This window comes from Panulirus ornatus, chromosome 57 (assembly GCF_036320965.1).
Source record: "Panulirus ornatus isolate Po-2019 chromosome 57, ASM3632096v1, whole genome shotgun sequence".
Taxonomy (NCBI): Eukaryota; Metazoa; Arthropoda; class Malacostraca; order Decapoda; family Palinuridae; genus Panulirus; species Panulirus ornatus.
This window is the reverse complement of record NC_092280.1, coordinates 19,886,705-19,911,512: the sequence shown is the minus strand read 5'-3', so window position 1 is coordinate 19,911,512 and position 24,808 is coordinate 19,886,705. Positions and strand designations below refer to the sequence as shown.

The 24,808-nt window shown below is 46.6% G+C and overlaps 1 pseudogene; it reads left to right on the top strand.

Moving 5' to 3' along the window:
- Nucleotides 1-24,808, top strand: part of LOC139766228 (uncharacterized) — a 65,826-nt pseudogene that overhangs the window by 24,536 nt on the left and 16,482 nt on the right.

Sequence of the window (24,808 nt, the reverse complement as noted above, 5' to 3'; positions counted from 1 at the left end):
TTCCTTCTTTTGGAAAATTAAAAAAAAAAAAAAAAAACGAGAGGGGAGGATTTCCAGCCCCCCGCTCCCTCCCCTTTTAGTCGCCTTCTACGACACGCAGGGAATACGTGGGAAGTATTCTTAATTCTTAATCCCCTATCCCCAGGGATAATATATATATATATATATATATATATATATATATATATATATATATATATATATATATATATATATATTAAAAATGAAAGATCAGTGTGCGGGAATCATAAACGCCAAACCCAACACTTGCTTCATGTGTGGTTATCTCATGTTTCATCAACCATTTGTCCTTGGTGAAGGCTGTGGCTGGTCTTGCTACAGGTCACACACCGTTCCAGTACCCTCGGTAATTACCTGACTTAATGTGGCGCCTGGTATGAAGTGAATTATGGATAAAGCAGTATCTTTTTTAATTACGGTCCCCGAGGTGTGTGTGTGTGTGTGTGAGGGGCCAAGGCCATGGGACCTACACTAGAAGAGTCGTGGCTTCACCTGAGTGCGGTGACTGAAGTCATCGGATTGAATGGTGGTCCCTGAAGTCGAGGGAAGTCGTCTTGCACCAGAGGTTTATGTCATCGTGTTCAGGGGGTTAAGTTGTCGTACCTCTGGGGTTGTTGTCGTACCCCTGGGGTTGTCGCACCCCTGGAGTTAAGTTGTCGTACCTCTGGGGTTAAGTTGTCGTACCCCTGGGGTTGTCGCACCCCTGGAGTTAAGTTGTCGTACCTCTGGGGTTAAGTTGTCGTACCCCTAGGGTTAAGTTGTATTACAGAGATCAAGTCGTCGTACCAAAGGGGTTAAATCGTCGTACTATAGGGATTAAGTAGTCTCCAGGAGGAGTGAGAACGCTCTTTAATGCCTGTATTCGGCATCTGTCTCTTTGGATATAACGACCCTCGGCTATGAAAGGTAACATTCCTAATAAGTAACAATAACAACAACAACAACAACAACAACAACAGTAATAATAATAATAATAATAATAATAATAATAATAATAATAACAATGACAGCTCGGGAGCAGATGTGAGCGAATAATGAGGCCATTTCTGCATCTGTTCCTGGCGCTACCTCGCTGATGCAGGAAATGTTAAACATGTATGAAGGAATAACAATAATACTAATAATGAAAATAATAATAATGAAAATAACAACAATGAAAATAATAATAATAATAATAATAATAATAATAATAATAATAATAATAATAACCAGAGATCGTATTCATTATCAAAAGAAAACTTCTAAACTACTCCAGCTGACTTTCCAATATTATCAAAAGGAAGGAGAAATTTGGCAGTGTAGCATGAGTGCATGACACTCCAACATGTACGTGACAGTGTAGTGTGTGCACATGACACTTTTGCATGTAGTACCTGGCGGTGTATTGTGTGTGTGCATGACACTTTCGCATGTGGTACCTGGCGGTGTATGGTGTGCATGACATTAGCATATATGTACCTGGCAGTGTATCAAGTGTGCATGAGACACTAGCATGCATATGGCGGTGTGGTACGTGTGCATAACACTTTTGTATGTGGTACCTGGCGGTGTATTATGTATGCATGACACTCTAGCGTGTAACTGGCAGTGTATTACGTGTGCATGACACTCGCATGTACCTGGCAGTGTATTATGTGTGCATGACACTCTAGCATGTACATGACAATGTCATGTGCGTGCATAACATTCGACTATATGCATGACAAGGTAGTATGTGTGCATATTACTAACACGTACGCGATAGCATAGTAAATGCTTAACACTTCATTCTGTGCATGACACGTCCATGTGCATGGGGTTCAGTGTGTACAAGACGAAGTACTATGTGTATCTTAGAGTAGCATGTGCATGACTGGATACTTTGTATAACGCTATCACGTGCATGACGCTCGCATGCTCATGAATGTGACATGCATGACAATTAGGCATGTGCCTGATGGCGTGGCACATGCATGACAGCCCTGTGGATACTGCATAACTGCATTAGATAATTCTACTCGTTAAATCATCCATTATCGGAACGTAATTCACCCAATATACAATGCACCCACTAATGTCCCTCTAGCACGGAGTCTGGACATAACTTATCGACTACAAATAAGATGAAAATAAAGTAAAAAAAAAAAGTTAAAAACAAATTCTTTCAAAAGCAAAAAGCTCCATCAAGCTACAAAACTTCCTACAGCTACAAGCATTTTAAAGCTAAAAAAATTCACGAGTGACAGACTATCTAAAAAGCAACGAACTTCCAAAAAGTTAAACTTGCCAAAGCTATGAACTTCCTAAAAGCTACAAGCTTTCTAAAGCTACAAAATCTCACAAGCTACAGACTTCCAAAAAAGTTCAAAGTTTCTTAAGCTATGAACTTCCCAAGGGTAGAAAGGCAATGTTGTTCGTGAGACTTTTGCGCTGCAGAAGGTTATGATATGTTCCCAACACAGCCTAGCGGAGGGGGGCAGAGGACACACACACACACACACACACTGGCTTTCACACGTTGATGGTCGGTAAGGTAGAGTGCAGACCATACGGTGTGGAGAGCTGCTGGAAGTCATAACAGGACCAGATGCTTGGGTAGGGTGGCTGTATGTCACTCCCCTCACCAACTACCAAGGATCCCTCAGTGTGGCTATCTGGTAGTACGGATCACCACAGCTACGGGCCAGTACCATATACTTCGTGACGTCCATGTCAGACACTTGTGTGGCGGGTAATGTCTGAATGAGTGATCGGGTCGGGTCCTGCTGTGTGTAGTTAACTATTTGTTCAGTATGGGGAAAGTGAACTACAATTAATGGTGCTCCATCTCGTGTGTGTGTGTGTGTGTGTGTGTGTGTGTGTGTGTGTGTGTGTGTGTGTGTGTGTTTGTGTGTGTGGAAAAGGAAGATGGGACATATGACTACTTGTACCGAGACATTTTACTGGTAGAGAATATGAATGTTAAAGAAAATAGATATTATCCGAGTGAAAGTCGAGAACATTATCTCGGAAAGCAAAAATGGGTATGTTTGAAGGAATAGTGGTTCCAACAATGTTGTATGGTTGCGAGGCGTGGGCTATGGATAGAATTGTGGCAGGAGGATGGATGTGCTGGAAATGAGATGTTTGAGGACAATGTGTGGTGTGAGGTGGTTTGATCGAGTAAGTAACGTAAGGGTAAGAGAGATGTGTGGAAATAAAAAGAGCGTGGTTGAGAGAGCAGAAGAGGGTGTTTTGAAATGGTTTGGGCACATGGAGAGAATGAGTGAGGAAAGATTGACCAAGAGGATATATGTGTCGGAGGTGGAGGGAACGAGGAGAAGAGGGAGACCAAATTGGAGGTGGAAAGATGGAGTGAAAAAGATTTTGTGTGATCGGGGCCTGAACATGCAGGAGGGTGAAAGGAGGGCAAGGAATAGAGTGAATTGGATCGATGTGGTATACCGGGGTTGACGTGCTGTCAGTGGATTGAATCAAGGCATGTGAAGCGTCTGGGGTAAACCATGGAAAGCTGTGTAGGTATGTATATTTGCGTGTGTGGACGTATGTATATATATGTGTATGGGGGTGGGTTGGGCCATTTCTTTCGTCTGTTTCCTTGCGCTACCTCGCAAACGCGGGAGACAGCGACAAAGCAAAAAAAAAAAAAAAAAAAAAAAAAATCCGAGTGAAAAAAAAATCTAAGCCGCTTTGCTACGCTATGCCCCGCCCACACGACTGGTTGATTGGATGTCTGGGATGTCGGACCAATCAAATGCCAGGGTCACCGTGAGACCCACACGTCATCCTCAAACCCACCGACCGAAAAATATTGCGACGCTTCCAGGCGCTAAAGGATGACCCCCAGACCACATTCATTCTCACTAAACATGTGGCCCTACATACCCATACGTTAACCAACGTACTTCTCCAGCTTTGCTCGTCTCACTACAATTGAAGACCGGAACAGTAATTTACCTCTTTGGTCTTCGTCCAGAACAGAAGGTCGCGTTTAACTTTTTTTTTTCGCCATCATGCAATGCTGCTCCCCTACCCTACTCCGTCAACATAAAAAAATGATTAAGTACGGTATTTGTAATACCTGTAGAGTTAACTGTGTGTGTGTGTGTGTATATATATATATATATATATATATATATATATATATATATATATATATATATATATATATATATATATATATATATATATATATATATATATATATGTATATATATATATGTATATGTATATATATATCATATATATTTATGTATTACGCTTTGACGCTGTCTCCCGCGTTAGCGAGGTAGCGCAAGGAAACGGACGAAAGAATGGCCCAACCCGCCTACATACGCATGTATATACATAAACACCCACACACGCACATATACATACCTATACATTTCAACGTATACATACACATACATACGCAGACATATACGTATATACACATGTACATATTCATACATGCTGCCTTCATCCATTCTCGCCGCCACCACGCCAGACATGAAATGACCACCCCCTCCCCCGCGTGTGCGCGAGGTAGCGCTAGGAAAAGACAACAAAGGCCACATTCGTTCACACTCAGTAGTCTCTAGCTGTCATGCGTAATGCACCGAATGTTCGCATCTGATGTGACTATCACTGTAAAGAACACTTCACATTAATGATCTGACTATTTGTATAAATCACAAAGAGATATGATCAGTTAGCTTAATACTAACATTACTAGGCTCATATATATATATATATATATATATATATATATATATATATATATATATATATATATATATATATATATATATATCATCCTCGTGTGAACCACTGCATTTACTCAGAAGACCAACAACACTGGCGCACGGGATCACAGGCTCAGAGGACACACCACACACTAGAGATAAAAATCTCCCGAGTCCATTCCAACCAGCCGTCATTCATAGCTCAGCTAGGGCAAGCCGTTGCTAACGACGTTAAAACTGTGTAACCTTGAAATGGGGTCTTCCATCCCGCTGCAGAGGCCACGGACGTCCCGCCTCCATTGCAACGCGTAGTTCCCTAGTTCATTAATAATCAGGCCGTCTGCACCCCAGCATTTAGGTTGTTGCCTCCGACCAGCCATAATTCGTGCGGCCTTTAATTTTAGTGACAGACCTGAGGTGGTTTTCTCGGTCTGGCTTCCCTTTTAATCTTAGGAAATAATGACGTGTCACAGGCAGCGGAGGGGACCTGTGCTTGCTGCAGGCTATACACATACATAATAACCCTTGTTATCCTGATGCAATCTGAGGAAAACACTTAATTTCGAGATATATGGAAATTGTGTGTGTGTGTATATATATATATATATATATATATATATATATATATATAATAATAACTGATTGCTTTATCCCTCCTTTGTGAGGTAGCACAAAGAAGCAGACGAAGAATGGCCACATCGGTCACACTCAGTCTCTAGCTGTCATGTGTAATGCACCGAAACCATAGCTCAGCTATCCACAACCAGGCCACACAGACCTTTCCATGGTTTACGCCGGACGCTTCATATGCCCTGCAAGTTTCCACAGGTCAACCCCTGTATACCACATTGTTCTAATTCAATCTCCCGTGCATGCCTCTCACCCTCCTGCATGTGCAGGCCCCGATCACCCAAAATCTTATTCACTCCATCCTTTCATCTTTAGTTTGATCTCCCCTTCTTGTTCCCTCCACTTCCGACACATACATATCCTCTGTTAACCTCTCTTCATATGTTCAAACCATCTCGGAACATCCTCTTCAGCTCTCTCAACCATATTTTTAGAATTATCATAACTCTTTCTTAACTCTTTATTACTTATTCGATCAGACCACCTAACACCACATATTATCCTCAAACCTGCATTTCCAACACATCCACCTCCTCCACCCATCCTCAGCTACAGCCCATGCCTCGCATCCATATAACGTTGTTGGGACGACTAATTCCTTCAAACATACGCATATTTGCCTTACCAGACAAAGACCTCTCTTCCAAACACCATTCAGTGCTCCCTGAACCTTCGCCCCCTCACCCACCCTTTGACTCACTTCCGCTAACGTGGCTCCATTTACCACCAAGTCTAATCTAAGGTATCTAAACTATTTCATTTACTCCAATTTTTCTCCATTTGGTCTCACGCTCTAACTAACCTGACCCTCATCCCTGCTAAACCTAAAAACCATGCTTTTATTCACATTTACTTTCAACATTCCATGTTAAGCACCACCCATATACTTTTCTCTTTCACTAGCAACTGTATTTCTTCTCCTCACCAATCACTACCTTTCCTAATCTGCCTGTCTCCAACTTTACGTAAAGCTTGCCACATGCATCTCTCACATATGTCAGATATGGAGGCAATTATATCTCATTCCTCACCTTTTGCCTTACACTCTAAATTTCTCTTGGTATTTCTTCACACACGTCTCACTTCCAAGCTCAATCACTCTCACCACACTCACCAGATACCGTTTCCTCTTTTCCGAAAACCTCTACAAATCTTCACCCTTGCCTCTACAAGGTAATGCTCAGACAACCCATTAGCTGCCCATCTCAACATCCGCATCCAAGAGTCTCTTTTGCATGCTTATAGGCATGTAATCCAATAATGCCCGTTAAATAAATTTCCTACTCACATACGTATACTTGCGTATCAGCCTCTTTTTAAACCAGGCATTCCTAATCACCAGTCCTTTATTTTATCACACAACTCCACGAGCTGTTTAACACGTCTAATTACACCATTGAATACCCCATGACCCTCAATTATTCCCTCAACTGCCACATTACTCACCGCATTCAAATCACCCATCACTAATACCAGGTTTCTTGCATTACTGCTGTTGACACACTAACTCAGCTGCTCCCAAAACACTTGCCTCTTATGATCTTCTTCTTATGGCCTGGTCCATAAGGACTAATATTCACCCAACTCTCGTCAAACACTTTTATTTTTACCCATATCAGTCTAAAGTTCACTTCCTTACGCTCTTTCACACACTCCGACAACTCCAGCAGCAGCAGTAATGCTACCCCATCCTAAGATTTTGTACTCTTCGCCAACTCCTAAGACATTTCCAAACCATTCTCCTCCTTTACCTTCGAGCTTTGTTCCACTCAGGGTCAGCGCATCTAGGTTTCTTACCTCAAACATATTACCCATCTCTCCCTTCTAATCATCTTGGTTACATCCACACACATTTAGATACCTTAGCCCAAGCCCTCGAGGAGGATGGGCACTCCCTGCTTGACTCCTGTTCTATCTCCGAAACGCAAGGTATTCGGAGGTACAATTCTTTCTCCTATACCTTATAAACATATGAGCGTTATGAGTCCTGGTCTAGATCTACAGGAGACGGGTCGGGAGCTGGGAATCAATGGTGTTTTAATAATACATTTTGCGGAGGGTGGCAGTTGTGGCGCAAGGTCACACGCTCCCTGACCACCCGCTCACGTAGCCTAGTCCCTACTCACCCGACGCACATAATCTAATAGAGTACAGACGCCTGCACACTGACCCACTACCGACACAGTTCACACTAAACAAAGCGAAATAAAACATAAAAAATCTCATATAATTATGTCACAACCGACACATCCAAATATCTGCAGTAAAACACAGTCGTACAAAAATGTCAAATAAAATCAATCATAATATATACACAGACAGATCCTAGACACTGAAATGCACATGGAACTACATAACCACTGAAGACATGACAACCATCAAAACGCGACAAGGAACCATGGAAAGAACCACACGAGAAACAACGAATCAAAGGGCACAGTGGAGAACCAGGCCAATGCCGCCTCCACCAAAGACTTTCGACTCCGGCAGACGCAGTCCTTCACGAATCCGTCCGCATATACATATACTCCGTGCTGCGTGGGACCACAACACACACCATCACACTTGACAAGACAAAGTGTAGCAAGTACCAACGCAATACACATCTCGCAGAGTAATATCTACGTGTTGTGTTGGAAACACGCCGCTGGGACAAGAGAATACGCTCGCATGTGTGCGTGCGTGTCTCCTGCTCGTTTTGACGTGTTAGCCTTGTGTAATCCTTTATATATATATATATATATATATATATATATATATATATATATATATATATATATATATATATGCAGGGCATTATGAAATGATAAGGTTAAATAAAGCGTATCATTACAGTAATGGGGAAAGCAAGGAAAAATATAAAACAGTAATGACATATACAACGTAACGTATTGCTCGTGTTTGGACCGAGGCAGCCAGCAGTGATTTGTGAATGTAGCCGCTAGAGCGGTTAATTAATTGTGCACACCTACACATCCCGTGGGCGGTGGCGTAAAAGAGGAGAATACAGAGTGCACAAAAGGTCGGTTGTGTGAGCCTGCAGTGATGATACTCCGGGCATTCCCAGGCCGCTCAGGGTCGAGCGCATAAGTTCGAATCCTCGCTGCGGCAGCTGGTCCACAGTCAACCCAACCGTTCACCCACACTTTGATGTCGGTCGATAAAATTGGATATCTACCTCAGGCTATGGTGTGTATATATATATATATATATATATATATATATATATATATATATATATATATATATAGAGAGAGAGAGAGAGAGAGAGAGAGAGAGAGAGAGAGAGAGAGCGTTAACGAGTTGCCCGAACCGTGTCAACTGACATAAAAAATGAGAACCATCACAAAGGAAACCTCAGCGGAGTGTTCAGACGTCAGTTGGTTCGTGGAACTCCTGTCTATGTTGGTAAATAAGACCACCGTCGCACCGCTGGGCGAACCAAAGATTAACACTCAAGTACGAACTACGAAAATGCTTTTTGCCCTACGCGAGTTGGATTCTCGCACCTCCACCCGGTGCTTTTAGGGCAACGATATATTGTCCAACTCCAAGAGAATCGTCCATCATTAGCGAGTCCGGTAAACCAATATATTGATCCCCATCTCAAGGTCGCGTGCGACAGACACCCATCACACGCAGGGTATAATTTCCATCACCCTCATTATCCTGGTTCCTCTTTTAATGTTGGCATAACTTCAATCTATTATCCTCAATTGGAATGATATCTTTTTTATACACTCGATAAGAGTTGAAATCATTCAAAGACCATAATCATGACAAGCTATGTGGCTAACCACTAGTGCATGACAGACGATAGAGTCACAGCCAGATGGTTAATTTTAAAGTCGGGGTGCGGTAGGTAGGACCCGTGTGGCAGTTATGTGGCGAATTATTGATGACGCTGACGGAGGCGGCGACGGCTGGTGGCCAGGCCAGGGATGTGGCTGCTGGTGGGGAAACAGCAACCTTAACCTTGACAACTTGCTGTGGTGTGATCAATTACCTCAGGGGGCCCCTCCACACACACAACGAGTACGAAAGAAAAAAGGTTTCTTTTTTCATTTTAAGATTACCAAATCACTCACTGACCTGACACTCATCATATAAAAAAGATAATCCATAAATCCATTGGAAAAATCCATTAAAAGATTTGCGGGACTACTACATCACCGAACCGATGACCACTACATCTGAACACAGCACCCGGCTTAACGAAGAAAAACGATTTCAGAAAATGCGTTTCCAAACGCAAATGTTAACCTAGTCCACATTAGCTGAAGAACCTCACCACGGGAATGCATGCATACCTTAGATATTCAGGGCACTCGCACACACTCACACACACACACACTCACACACACACACACACACACACACACACACAGAGTGAGAACATACCACAAGTGTTAATAATTCCTGAGCAGCAGGTGTTGGCCGTGGCCTCGAGTTACACCGGAATGCCGGGTGTGGGCGGGTAGGTGGTGGGAGGAACTGAAGCCTAGCCCCGTGATGCCCGCCGACAACCGCCGCCCGCGCCATGCTCAGGCTGACTGACCTACAGCGATAAACAAATTCATTCCCTGATAATGCTTTTGAAGTTAAAGACTCGATCAAGCCAGGGACCCTAGCTCCTCTATCAGCACACACATACACACACACACAGCTCCTGTGCTACATACAGATGCGGGCTCCGATTAAGCCATGTAGCCTAGCTCCTATATGACACACACAGCTCCTGTCCTACATACAGATGCAGCCTGCACTTACGAAAGTCAACCCTTGTAATGACGCAAGAAGTGTTGCTGTAGCACTCTAAGGTTAGGAACATGAGACTGTTATTTCGTGAAACATGTTTCACTTTGTGGTAACCGTTGGACTGGCTCACTGGGCCGTCAGTGGCGTGAGACCATGTTGATCATGCCTTGATCTGATTTACCTGTTAATCTTTGTGTTTTAGCCTTTTTATTTTAGACTGTCTTAACTTACAAGTGCATATATATATATATATATATATATATATATATATATATATATATATATATATATATATATATATATATTTATATACTATTCGTCATTTCCCGCATTAGCGAGGTAGCGCTAAGAACAGAGGACTGGACCTTTGAGGGAATATCCTCACCTGGCCCCCTTCTCTGTCCTTCTTTTGGGAAATTCAAAAAAAAACCGAGAGGGGAGGATATATAATCATAATGATATTAACAAAGTGACGCGGACCTACATTAATCACCCGAAACCTTTTTGGCGCGCGTGTTAAGCAGCGGTTTGTGAATCTTGAATAATTAAGACAATTGTACAAGCCAGTATGAATTTTGGACCCCGGGCACAGTGGTTTGTGGAGCATGGAGAGCCGCGAGGCCGGCTTTTACCCTGAATAATGGATATAGATGGCTAGAATTACTCCGGACATCACAGGAGGAGGCTATACCGGGCTAGGCTTCGCCTGGTGCCACTCAGCGCCTCTTAATCTTCATTATCCTCTCCTGACTGTACCACTAACCGTATTTACCCTCTCGATGAAGGTTCCAGTGCTCCCCACGTGATCCTCGGTCAGTAGCCTTGCTTGGAAGAGTTTCTTTACCTGTATCCTCAGTATGTGGCCCAGAGCTATGTCCCTAGGCCCACATCATCCTTCGTTCTCCGATCACGGCTGACTACGACATTCACGCTGGGGAAATACTTACTTTTTCACATTTCATATTGAGGAACACTGTAACAAGCATTTGCGTGTCGACGTACTGAGGAATTCAAACACGCATTAATGTTTAATTCTTATGAATACGCATACCATGAGTGCTTACTGACGATGTATTATATAGCCTGAAGTTTGTACGTCATAAAACAAATTCGGTCCTCAACCTGTGCACGGAGTGTAGCTCTTACCAATACAAGACTGTTCTGAATTGTTCCCGACCACAAATTCACACTCGTTGAAATGACAATTTGAAGCGTCTTCTGACGTTCAGCTTGTACTCCTTTTTATATGACTTGCCACATTTAAGCAAGGACATCCACACAATGTGTATTTTATCTATTTTATCAGAAATGTTGCAGATAACGTAACTAGATTCCTCTCCTTGTTTTTATAGTTTGTCACAATCTATAGCACAGTCTCGAACCACAATGTGGTTTAACCTCCATCTACTGATACAGTTCTTACTTATGAATGGAAAGTAAAGACGTTACAGTTTCTGTTCCCATTCATGATACACAGAGATACTCCCTTTCCTCCACATCTCGGCCTGGAAATAGCAACACTCCTCCAGACACGAGATTACCCTTCAGTACATGACAAATTCTGTTGAGGTGTGTCCCTCGGCCACACCCGTCTGTCTTACACACCCAGCCACCAGCACCACGAGTGATGCCACAATCACCACTCACTCAACAACACACCCACACTTTAATGCGCCACATTCTCCGAATCTTTCACCACACTTGGAGAAACTTGCCACGCTCTCAAGCCACTCCGGCTCGTGTGGTAGGGCCTTCGCCGGCAACTTCAAGGTTTGTCATCCCGGAAGAAGGATCACTCTACATAATTCTTCGCTTGTTTGCCTTAACCTCAAACTCGACTTGAAATCGATAAGAACAACGTCACGAGACTTGTTGATTCGCGGCCTGGCGCTGGATCCTGGAATCTTTAATGTCTTTTGGAGAGATGCCAAGGGTCCTTAACGGCTTTGTGTTCCTCAAACACCTACACCACGCACTAAGAATTTGGCGAGGCCTATGTAGACATCATGTCGCCTTTGAGAGAAACCAGTGGGGACGTGAGACTAAGGGAATTCTACTGTGATTGTACATTGACTACAGGAGGTGAGTGAGGCCGTCAGGCTTCTTGCCCCTGTGGCAACACGAGATGTGGGTCTGCTGCTCGGGAATCAACGTAAGTGGTCTGGAGAAGGGCAAGTGCAAGGAAGGGGTGAAGTGCGAGGTTCGTCTGGATTCACGAACACAAGAGTAGCTCAGTCCAGCCAAAGACCATCTGCATGTGCAGCCAGCCAAACCCCCTCCCTCCCGACTCTTAAATTCCTTTCTTCGTGTGTCCCCGGAACATCCCAGGGGATAATCTGTCCCGTGCCTCGCTATCAAGGAACACCACCCTCCCCTGATCTTCTTTACGTGCACGGCAAGAACTAATGTGTAAAGAAAGAACCAGACTGTAATCTGTCCTTGACCCAAAGCCATCTATGTTTATGGCTGTGATGCTGGTGCTTCCGATGGTGTACCATGATACTGTACCACACTGAACTGTAATGGCATACAGTGGTTATGTACCTCGTGTATACGTTGGTTACGTACCACACTAACCAGTAATTCATGTTGTGCCGTAGCCTAACCCCACACAGTTATCATAGATTACGGTACCGGAGTCTCACACCAGTTACCAACAAAAGTATACCGTGACCTAGTAAGTTAGTTTACCTCACCGTAAGCTCGCGTCATTCAACGTCAGTTAATGTGCCTGGTCTCCATGATGCATCAGACATGAAGGACGGCACTTGGAGCGTCCTGACACTGCACTTGGCCCAGTGACCAAAAGGTGCACTCCCACTGCCTGGGGGAAGGATGACTGACCCCTACCAGTGTGACTTGCTCACTTGGCCTCCCCGTCAATCCAGCCCTTCGTCCACGCACACATACCCCTCCCTCCTTCCCTCAATGTGTATTCTGCCCTCCCTACTTATACACTTGACCGTCTAACGTACCCTCCTCGTACTGCCTGCCTTACCACCTTCCTTTCACCAGGTGTTGTCAAATCAATACCTTTACATCATGGCTGGATGAATAACTCATCCATGATCAATGAATCTGCCGCGTGTTTCAAGACGGTAAAGCAAAGCTTGAATTCACCGTTTGAAAATTCATCCATCCTTTTCTCCATTCTAGAACTGAGCCACCTCCTCCGAGAAGTTCACTGGAGGGAACTTTTCTCGTTCGTCCTTTCCTGTGTAAGATTTTCTTGTTGATATATACTCTCCATACTACACACGGTGTACCTTCTCACACGGTGTACCTTCTCACACGGTGCACCTTCTCATTTTCTTTCATCCCTTGGTGTCCGTTGTGGCGGAGGGAGGGAGCTGCTGGTAGAGGGAGGTGGCAGGCCACCTCTGCTAATACTACCCGGTCCCTACCGTGAGTGAGATCGTGACCATAGGACATTACGACTGGCCTCCGACAGACAACCTCATCATGGACCATGAAGTCTTGTGTTGTGTGTCCTTGCTATTTACTCCCTTGTATACCGTGTCTCCTCCTCCGCCCCACCTCTCCCATACATCCAGCCTACACCCCTGCACCCTGCCGCCACCTTCCTTCCCCCTGCACCTACCCCTCTTAATCCATTGATCGCAGAATCTAGCACAAAGGGAGAGCAGTAGGTGACCCCGGCTGAGGGGAAGGAGGTGAATCAAGAAGGTACAGGGGGGATAGTGGATGACCCCAGCTGGTACTAGAGTGTGGGATGGCCTTAGTCTGTAGTGGGGGGTAAGGTGTGATCCCAGCTGGTACGGTGGAGTTGTAGGTGACCCCAGCTGGTACTGGAGTAAAGGCATGATCTCTGCTGGTATTGTGGGTAAAGGACGACGTTAACTGGTACTGGGAGGTAGAGGACGATCCATCTGGTGGTACTAGTGGTTAAGAATGACTCTATCAGGTACTCGAGAATAGGGGATGACCTCAGTTAGTACTGGAGTAGATGACCCAAGCTGGTAATGGGGGTAGGGGATGACCTCAGCTAGTAGTAGTAGATGGAGTAGATGACCTAAGCCGGTACTAGAAGGGTAGGGAATAACCACAGATGGTACTGGGAGATAGGAGTAACCCCAGCTGGTACTGACAGTGTGAGAGTAGTAGATGGAGTAGATGACCTAAGCCGGTACTAGAAGGGTAGGGAATAACCACAGATGGTACTGGGAGATAGGAGTAACCCCCACCTGGTACTGAGAATTATACATGACAGCTGGTACTGAGGGGTAGAGAGATAACCCCAGCTGGTATTGACTGATAAAGATGACCCTCAGCTGGTACTAAGGGGGTATACATGACCCGAATCTCGCTAATCCAACATCACGTACTACCTTTCCAAAACACCTTCACCTTATCGCTGCTGTATATAACACACGCCTTCGTCAGCACATATGAACTGATTATCTTTAATCTTGTAATCGAGTTGCGTGACGCAGATGGCTCTAAATGGTCATGGATCAGCAATTACACACAGTGAGGATGACTGCTGTGTATTTGTGCGTGGCAGGGTCGGAGGCTGAGCAATGGTCCGTGGCACAGTCAATAGTGACCAGCAGTTGTGTGATATACATGTCGGTCACACGCTATATTTACCCTCTGCCATGACCGAGATGGTGGTACATCTACCTATATCTGTTTTCAATATATCTTAAGTCAATATTATTCTCTCTGGTAACCCATGTGGTAATGCAATGTGAAGAGCATTTAACTCCCGCCGGTGTGAGTGGAAACAATTAACGTGAACACAGGTGAAGTTCTACTGTTCAGCAAACTAAACATCTTGAGGACGATGGTAGGGGAGTTGAGGACGATGGTAGGGTCCTTGAGGACGATGGTAGGGTCCTTGAGGACGATGGTAGGGTCCTTGAGGACGATGGTCGGGGTGTTGAGGACGATGGTCGGGGTGTTGAGGACGATGGTCGGGGTGTTGAGGACGATGGTCGGGGTGTTGAGGACGATGGTCGGGGTGTTGAGGACGATGGTAGGGTCCTTGAGGACGATGGTCGGGGTGTTGAGGACGATGGTAGGGTCCTTGAGGACGATGGTCGGGGTGTTGAGGACGATGTTCGGGGTGTTGAGGACGATGGTAGGGTCCTTGAGGACGATGGTCGGGGTGTTGAGGACGATGGTCGGGGTGTTGAGGACGATGGTAGGGTCCTTGCGGACGATGGTCGGGTCCTTGAGGACGATGGTCGGGGTGTTGAGGACGATGGTGCGATCCTTGAGGACAATGGTATATGACCACTTCACTTCGACGGTGCCACCAGTAGGGTATCATCACACGGCCCTTGACCGAACATCATCATATTCAACGTTCGTCGTACCGTCGTGCTCAAGGGCAACACCACCGTCATACATGGGATCAAAAGTTCTCTCACTGGCGACCGACCGGGTAATCTTTCCACCACCAAACCCTCCTCCTCTCACATACGAATATGACCCTATGTTCTTGGTTCCTTACAATATCACAGTCATGTGTGGGTCTCATTACTGTGTGTTCTTATCTTCCTTCACTCCGTGTTGGGCCGGCTTGAGCTTCGTCGACTGTGTATCTGACCAGAACTTGAGCGTGAGTATGTGTGTGTGTGTGTGTGTGTGTGTGTGTGTGTGCACTACCGCAAATCATGCATGGACACCCCTCTCCCTTCATGATCTTAGCACCAACTGCGGAAGAATGTCATACGCGGACAAAAGTCTATTCAGAATATAATAAACTCCTGCATTTCAGCTTCCTTCGTAATAATTCAAAGAATACAATTCTCGTGAAGATGTTCTTCACATTCACCACCACAGGATTAAATTCTTTTGCCCACAAAGGCAGCATTAAACCCCGATCCATGTTACTGTCACAATCTAGGTTAATGACCCACAGTATACTATAATCACATTTTCCTTCGGACATATAATGGGGGTGCCAGGTGATAACCCACCCTGGTTACGCGAATTCTGACCACTTGACGTGGCCTTGTTAATGTTATTATTCTCGTTTTCTATCACAGTCGTCATGCTCAAAATGCGAGAAATTCATCGTCAGGTAACTTGCAAGTTTCCGATCGATGGTAAATAGATATGACTCATTATCCTGCGTTCCAATGTAGCCGCCGTCTCCCCAGCCAGAGACGTGAAGTACAAGAGACGCTAATATCCTTCTCACTCATTTAGCCACAAAAATCAGGAAATGTAAAAATAAACGAAGAGGACTAAATGGGAGCAAGAAGCTATGGTCATTCCCCCAACCTGCCGGGATTTCTCTTCCTTTCTCCCATCGTTCATAAAATAACTAAACTTCATTAAAGGGTAAAGCATAAATTATCATCATTATTATAATCATTGTTATTATTAACACCAGGATATCTTTAATGGGGTTTCTGAAGCTCTGAGGCTGTTACAATCAGAAACAGCAAAGATGATAAAACTATCTTGTGTGGAAAGTTCCCCGACGAGAACGTACTGCCCTTCGTCAAATGACGATAACAGAAGGGCCTCCTGGCTGAGGGTAACCTTTCCCTCGCGTTACAAGCACGGGCAGGCGGAGGGCGCAGGCGGTCCAGTATGACCGACTCGGCAAGGTCGCGTCATCGGTGTACAATCCCGCTAAAGAGTTTCTCACTCCAAAGGAGTCTATCCTCTCCTGCTACTGACTGAAGCGCAGTATTGAAGCTACAGGGGTTCTTGGTGAAGGAGTCCTGGATTCATGTAATATATATATATATATATATATATATATATATATATATATATATATATATATATATATATATATATATATATATATATATAATGTTAACTAGGAATAGTTCTAACAACCATGTTAGGGCATAGAGGTTGTAGGTGTATTTGTTATTAATCTGACTTTTCCCTTAAAAAAATTTTTATGCTGTAACATTATTAGTACTGCGAGGAAGATGTCCATAGGAGTCTGCTACGTGTTTTCACTTCACAACCCAGCGACGGTACACCGATTTCACAACACAGCGACGGCACACCGATTTCACAACCCACCGACGGCACACCGATTTCACAACCCACCGACGGCACACCGATTTCACAACCCAGCGACGGTACACCGATTTCACAACCCAGCGACGGTACACCGATTTCACAACCCACTCGTCCTTGTCTTCAGTAACCACGAATGTGAAAATATTTTCCTGACAGTCTAGGAGGCCAAGGGGTGTTCAAACATTCAGCCATGTGACCAAACTCATCATTCGAATTCAAAATGTTAGATTAAATTACATCTGTAAGTCTGAGCTAACTCTTAACTACCGTGAGTCATCAATCACACATCACACAAGGTTCAGCAAAGTTCTAATTGGTTAATCTAAGGCAATCAGCTGATAGAAGCTGTGTCCAGGCATTGTGAGAGTATTAAAGTCTGGTGTCTGGGAACATTATAAATGTCTTCCATCTGGGTATTGCCTAACGGCAGTGGCGGAGACTCCCCACAAACGACGTCAAGATGGCTAAGAATAATGCTAATACCTCTCGTGCACTTGGCTCTGCAGGAGACTAAAGACATTAAGAATTTTAATCCTCATACTTCAGTGGCTTGTCACCGACCGACCGCCGAGCTCTTTTGTTCCCCGACGGGAGACTTGTGGCTAGAGTCACTTCCCCTTATTACGTTCCTCCTGCCTAATTGCTGGAAGAACTCAAGAGATGGGCTTATCACACTGCCTGATTGGTGGAAGGTTCAGAGGTGTGCTGATCACAGAGGCCGTCATGACACGGGAGGAGGAGGATGAGGAGGAGGCGGTTGGTGAGCCATACTAGGCTTGTCTCTCACGCACAGCGGAACACCTCACCCTTAACATCATCCTAGTAAAGGCTGGTAGAGAGGAAAAGTCATGATACAGACAAGGTATAATAACAGACTGTCTACCTTCTCTACTTCCACAACAAGCTACTATCTTCTTGTCCACTTTGATGTCTTAGGTACGTTTTTCTATATTCAGCGTCAAGCTCCGATTCACAACAGCAGTCTACTCCATTCTTACATATGTGTTGACGATTCTGGCCTGGCCTGATGTGTCTAGCCTACTGATCACTAAGAGAACCCGCGTGGTCAAGACGTGTTCTCTGGGGGTGACGTGTGGCCGCCAGCGGAGTCACTTATCACTGTATGGTCGCACAGGATGTCGGTCTCTCCTGCATGGCAACGCTGGTCACCCAATGCTGCACGGCCGGCCACACGGTGGCCACCTAACACCGTACAGCCATACGAGGGAGGGGACAGTGTCCACCGTAAGGCCACACTGAGGAAGGAGGCGCGAAGGAGCATCCTCTGCTGATGGCCACATGAAGGTCACTCAACTCTGCACAACGAACCTGGCCACTGTCATAACCAACCCGACACTGTCATAACGAACCTGGCCACTGTCATAAAGAACCTGGCTACTGTCATAACGAACCTGGCCACTGTCATAACCAACCCGACACTGTCATAACGAACCTGGCCACTGTCATAACGAACCTGGCCACTGTCATAACCAACCCGACACTGTCATAACGAACCTGGCCACTGTCATAAAGAACCTGGCTACTGTCATAACGAACCTGGCCACTGTCATAACCAACCTGGCCACTGTCATAACGAACCTGGCCACTGTCATAACCAACCCGACACTGTCATAACCAACCTGGCCACTGTCATAACCAACCCGACACTGTCATAACCAACCTGGCCACTGTCATAACGAACCTGGCCACTGTCATAAAGAACCTGGCTACTGTCATAACGAACCTGGCCACTGTCATAACCAACCCGACACTGTCATAACGAACCTGGCCACTGTCATAACCAACCCGACACTGTCATAACGAACCTGGCCACTGTCATAACCAACCCGACACTGTCATAACGAACCTGGCCACTGTCATAACCAACCCGACACTGTCATAACGAACCTGGCCACTGTCATAACCAACCCGACACTGTCATAACGAACCTGGCCACTGTCATAACCAACCCGACACTGTCATAACGAACCTGGCCACTGTCATAACCAACCCGACACTGTCATAACCAACCTGGCCACTGTCATAACCAACCCGACACTGTCATAACCAACCTGGCCACTGTCATAACGAACCTGGCCACTGTCATAAAGAACCTGGCTACTGTCATAACGAACCTGGCCACTGTCATAACCAACCTGGCCACTGTCATAACGAACCTGGCCACTGTCATAACGAACCTGGCCACTGTCATAACCAACCCGACACTGTCATAACGAACCTGGCCACTGTCGCAGTCACTGTCCCCGCGCGTCACCATCAAACCCACGTCTCAGGTCACCCTCCCGTGCCAGACACCTCCCGCCCGTCATGGTCGGGTCATGTTAACTGTTGCATGTCATCTGTGTCGTGTCAGAGCGTCACTTCATCACTGGGAGTGGCTCACTGATTCCTTCCTTTCGCCCACAAGAACCTTATGCAACCATCCAGCTGTTATAATGGCCCTTGGCCCACGCGAATTCCTTGATTAGGATCCTATGATATATATATATATATATATATATATTTTTTTTTTTTTTATACTTTGTCGCTGTCTCCCGCGTTTGCGAGGTAGCGCAAGGAAACAGACGAAAGAAATGGCCCAACCCCCCCCCCCATACACATGTACATACACACGTCCCCACACGCAAATATACATACCTACACAGCTTTCCATGGTTTGCCCCAGACGCTTCACATGCCTTGCTTCAATCCACTGACAGCACGTCAACCCCTGTATACCACATGACTCCAATTCACTCTATTTCTTGCCCTCCTTTCACCCTCCTGCATGTTCAGGCCCCGATCACACAAAATCTTTTTCACTCCATCTTTCCACCTCCAATTTGGTCTCCCTCTTCTCCTCGTTCCCTCCACCTCCGACACATATATCCTCTTGGTCAACCTCTCCTCACTCATTCTCTCCATGTGCCCAAACCATTTCAAAACACCCTCTTCTGCTCTCTCAACCACGCTCTTTTTATTTCCACACATCTCTCTTACCCTTACGTTACTTACTCGATCAAACCACCTCACACCACACATTGTCCTCAAACATCTCATTTCCAGCACATCTATCCTCCTGCGCACATCTCTATCCATATTATCTCTGGGGATAGGGGAGAAAGAATACTTCCCACGTATTCTCTGCGTGTCGTAGAAGGCGACTAAAAGGGGTGGGAGCGGGGGGCTGGAAATTCACCCCTCCAATTTTTATTTTTCCAAAATAAGGAGCAGAGAAGGGGGCCAAGTGAGGATTTTCCCACTAAGGCTCAATCCTCTGTTATTGACGCTACCTCGCTAACGCGGGAAATTGCAAATATGTAAGGAAAAACACGGAGAAAAAAGATTACACACAACACACACACACACACACACACACACACACACATATATATATATATATATATATATATATATATATATATATATATATATATATATATCTGCTGACCCACATAGGACTCTATATAGATTTCCCCCCGCATAGTCTAGCGTGCGTGCACGACCAAACTCACTCTCTCTCTCTCTCACATTCCCAGAATTACCCACATGCATGCATCTCCCCTCACAGACCAGGGCACACTGGAACAATGCTTCGCTGGACACTTCCCTCTCCCCCTTGATGTCCAGTCTGGGTATATAACCCCATGTTCACCTGGGAATAACATCCACCTGCACTTTGATGTCCAACCTGGAAATATAACCCATGTTCACTTGGGAATTCAAACGCTGGAGAGGAACCACGCGTCCTTAGACGTTCAAGTAATGGAAAGGAACCATGCGTCCTCAGACGTTCAAGTGGTGGAAAGGAACAACCCGTCCTTAGACGTTCAAGTGATGGAAAGGAACCACGCGTTCTCAGACCTTCAAGTGGTGGAAAGGAACAACCCGTCCTCAGACGTTCAAGTGGTGGAAAGGAACCATGCGTCCTCAAACGTTCAAGTGGTGGAAAGGAACCATGCGTCCTTAGACGTTCAAGTAATTGAAAGGAACCACGCGTCCTCAGACGTTCAAGTGGTGGAAGGGAACCATGCGTCCTCAGACCTTCAAGTGGTGGAAAGGGACCATGAGTCCTCTGACGTTCAAGTGGTGGAAAGGAACCATGAGTCCTCTGACGTTCAAACGGTGGAAAGGAACCATGCGTCCTTAGACGTTCAAGTAATTGAAAGGAACCATGCGTCCTCTGACGTTCAAGTGATGGAAAGGAACCAATCGTCCTCAGACGTTCAAGTGATGGAAAGGAACCACGCGTCCTCAGACGTTCAAGTGGTGGAAAAGGAACCATGCGTTCTCAGACGTTCAAGTGATGGAAAGGAACCACGCGTCCTCAGACGTTCAAGTGATGGAAAGGAACCACACGTCCTCAGACGTTCAAGTGGTGGAAAGGAACCATGCGTTCTCAGACGTTCAAGTGGTGGAAAAGGAACCATGCGTCCTTAGACGTTCAAGTGGTGGAAAGGAACCACACGTCCTCAGACATTCAAGTGGTGGAAAGGAACCATGAGTCCTCTGACATTCAAGTGGTGGAAAGGAACCATGCGTCCTCAGACGTTCAAGTGGTGGAAAGGAACCACACGTCCTCAGACGTTCAAGTGGTGGAAAGGAACCATGCGTCCTCAGACGTTCAAGTGGTGGAAAGGAACCATGCGTCCTCAGACGTTCAAGTGGTGGAAAGGAACCACACGTCCTCAGACGTTCAAGTAGTGGAAAGGAACCATGCGTCCTCAGACGTTCAAGTGGTAGAAGAGAACCCACACCTACACTGACGTTCAGTGAACGGATATATCGGTCCTTGGGCGTTCAAGGGAAATAAACACCATCGGTCCTTTTAAACGTTCAAAAAATGGATAAAAGAAGAAGAGAAAGAATCTGTCCGTAGCAGTTACGCCAAATTAGTTTTTTGTAATATTTTGTTGTCATCGCCGGGTGACTCAGTGTTGTGTCGGCCTCCAGGCTCAACCTGGGAGAGGTAGCTCAGAAGAGATAAAGGTCGTAAAAGGCCCTTGGCACTTACGAAAGGTACTTGACACTTATAAAAACAATGCCACTTATAAAAGGCACTTAGCACCTTTAATAGGCACTTGACACTTATGACAGGCACTTGGTACTTATAAAAGGCACTTGGCACTTACAAAAGGCACTTGGTACTTATAAAAGGCACTTGGTACTTATAAAAGGCACTTGGCACTTATAAAAGGCACTTGGCACTTTCCAAGAAGCTAAAGATTATATGATTATAAATCAGATACCACAAGTCTGGCTTACTAAATAACCTCACAGCAATTACAGACATTAACCTCACGTAACTGATGCCCAAAAAAAGAAAAAAAAATGGATACAATCAGGCATCTTGTCAGTTACATTCATCACCACCGACTTCTACAGCCTAACTAAACAAGTCGTACGATACACCTACAACCTCACCTTTCAACAGCTTTGACAGTGGGTCATTCTCTCCTTTTCATTCTTTCGGCTACACATTCTTCGCGCGCAGTGAGCAAAGCTGTATCAAATCGACCCTGACCAGTTACTCTGACACAACCGTTGCTGTCCTGATATTTGGGAAACAGAGGACCGACGAAGACAAAAGACTGAGGCAATGAAACCTGTGTGTATCACCACCATGACAGTACCGCCACACCACACCACAACACAACACCACCACGACGCCGCCACACCACACCACACCACCACCACCACCACGACGGCACCGCCACACCACAACACACCACCACCACCACCACGACGGCACCGCCACACCACAACACACCACCACCACCACCACGACGGCACCGCCACACCACAACACACCACCACCACCACCACGACGGCGGTACCGCCACACCACAACACTCCACCACCACCACCACGACGGCACCGCCACACCACAACACACCACCACCACCACCACGACGGCGGTACCGCCACACCACAGCACTCCACCACCACCACCACGACGGCACCGCCACACCACAACACACCACCACCACCACCACGACGGCACCGCCACACCACAACACACCACCACCACCACCACGACAGCACCGCCACACCACAACACACCACCACCACCACCACGACGGCACCGCCACACCACAACACACCACCACCACCACCACGACAGCACCGCCACACCACAACACACCACCACCACCACCACCACGGTACCGCCACACCACAACACACCACCACCACCACCACGACGGCGGTACCGCCACACCACAACACACCACCACCACCACCACGACGGCGGTACCGCCACACCACAGCACTCCACCACCACCACCACGACGGCACCGCCACACCACAACACACCACCACCACCACCACGACGGCGGTACCGCCACACCACAGCACTCCACCACCACCACCACGACGGCACCGCCACACCACAACACACCACCACCACCACCACGACAGCACCGCCACACCACAACACACCACCACCACCACCACGACGGCACCGCCACACCACAACACACCACCACCACCACCACGACAGCACCGCCACACCACAACACACCACCACCACCACCACCACGGTACCGCCACACCACAACACACCACCACCACCACCACGACGGCACCGCCACACCACAACACACCACCACCACCACCACGACAGCACCGCCACACCACAACACACCACCACCACCACCACGGCGGCACCGCCACACCACAACACACCACCACCACCACGACGGACGCCACACCACAACACACCACCGCAACCACCAGGACAGCACCGCCACACCACAACACACCACCACCACCACCTCGGCGGCACCGCCACACCACAACACACCACCACCACCACCACGACGGCACCGCCACACCACAACACACCACCACCACCACCACGGCGGCACCGCCACACCACAACACACCACCACCACCACGACGGACGCCACACCACAACACACCACCGCAACCACCAGGACAGCACCGCCACACCACAACACACCACCACCACCACCTCGGCGGCACCGCCACACCACAACACACCACCACCACCACCACGACGGCACCGCCACACCACAACACACCACCACCACCACCACGACACCGCCACACCACAACACAACAGGTAACTCTTAGCAACCGTATAAAAACCAATTGCCCTAAGTAAAACAGGGAATAATAATAAAAAAAAAACCATGTGACTATGGGCGTTCAATCAGAGTATATGTGAAAAAAAGAATTCCTCTTTCCTGTTCTTGCAGGGGGGTAGAAACGGGCCGTAAACACGTAGGAAGTTCTTAATTACTGGAGAGTGTTTGTGAGGCAACAATTACCGGAGGGGAGGCAGCCACCCTGCACGATACCAGTGGCGGGGCGCTCCTCCTACACCACTACACACGCTGCCACAGTCTCCATCCTCCATGTATCATGACTGACACACTACCACAACACTTGACTCCCTCACGTTACCTCTACCCTCACACTACCTCCGACCTCACACTACCATCTCCCCCCAAGCGAACTCCACCCTCACACTACCTCCTCCCTCATGCTGACCTCCATCCTCACACTACCTCCTCCCTCATGCTGACCTCCATCCCTCACACTACCTCCTCCCTCATGCTGACCTCCACCCCTCACACTACCTCCTCCCTCATGCTGACCTCCACCCTCACACTACCTCCTCCCTCATGCTGACCTCCACCCTCACACTA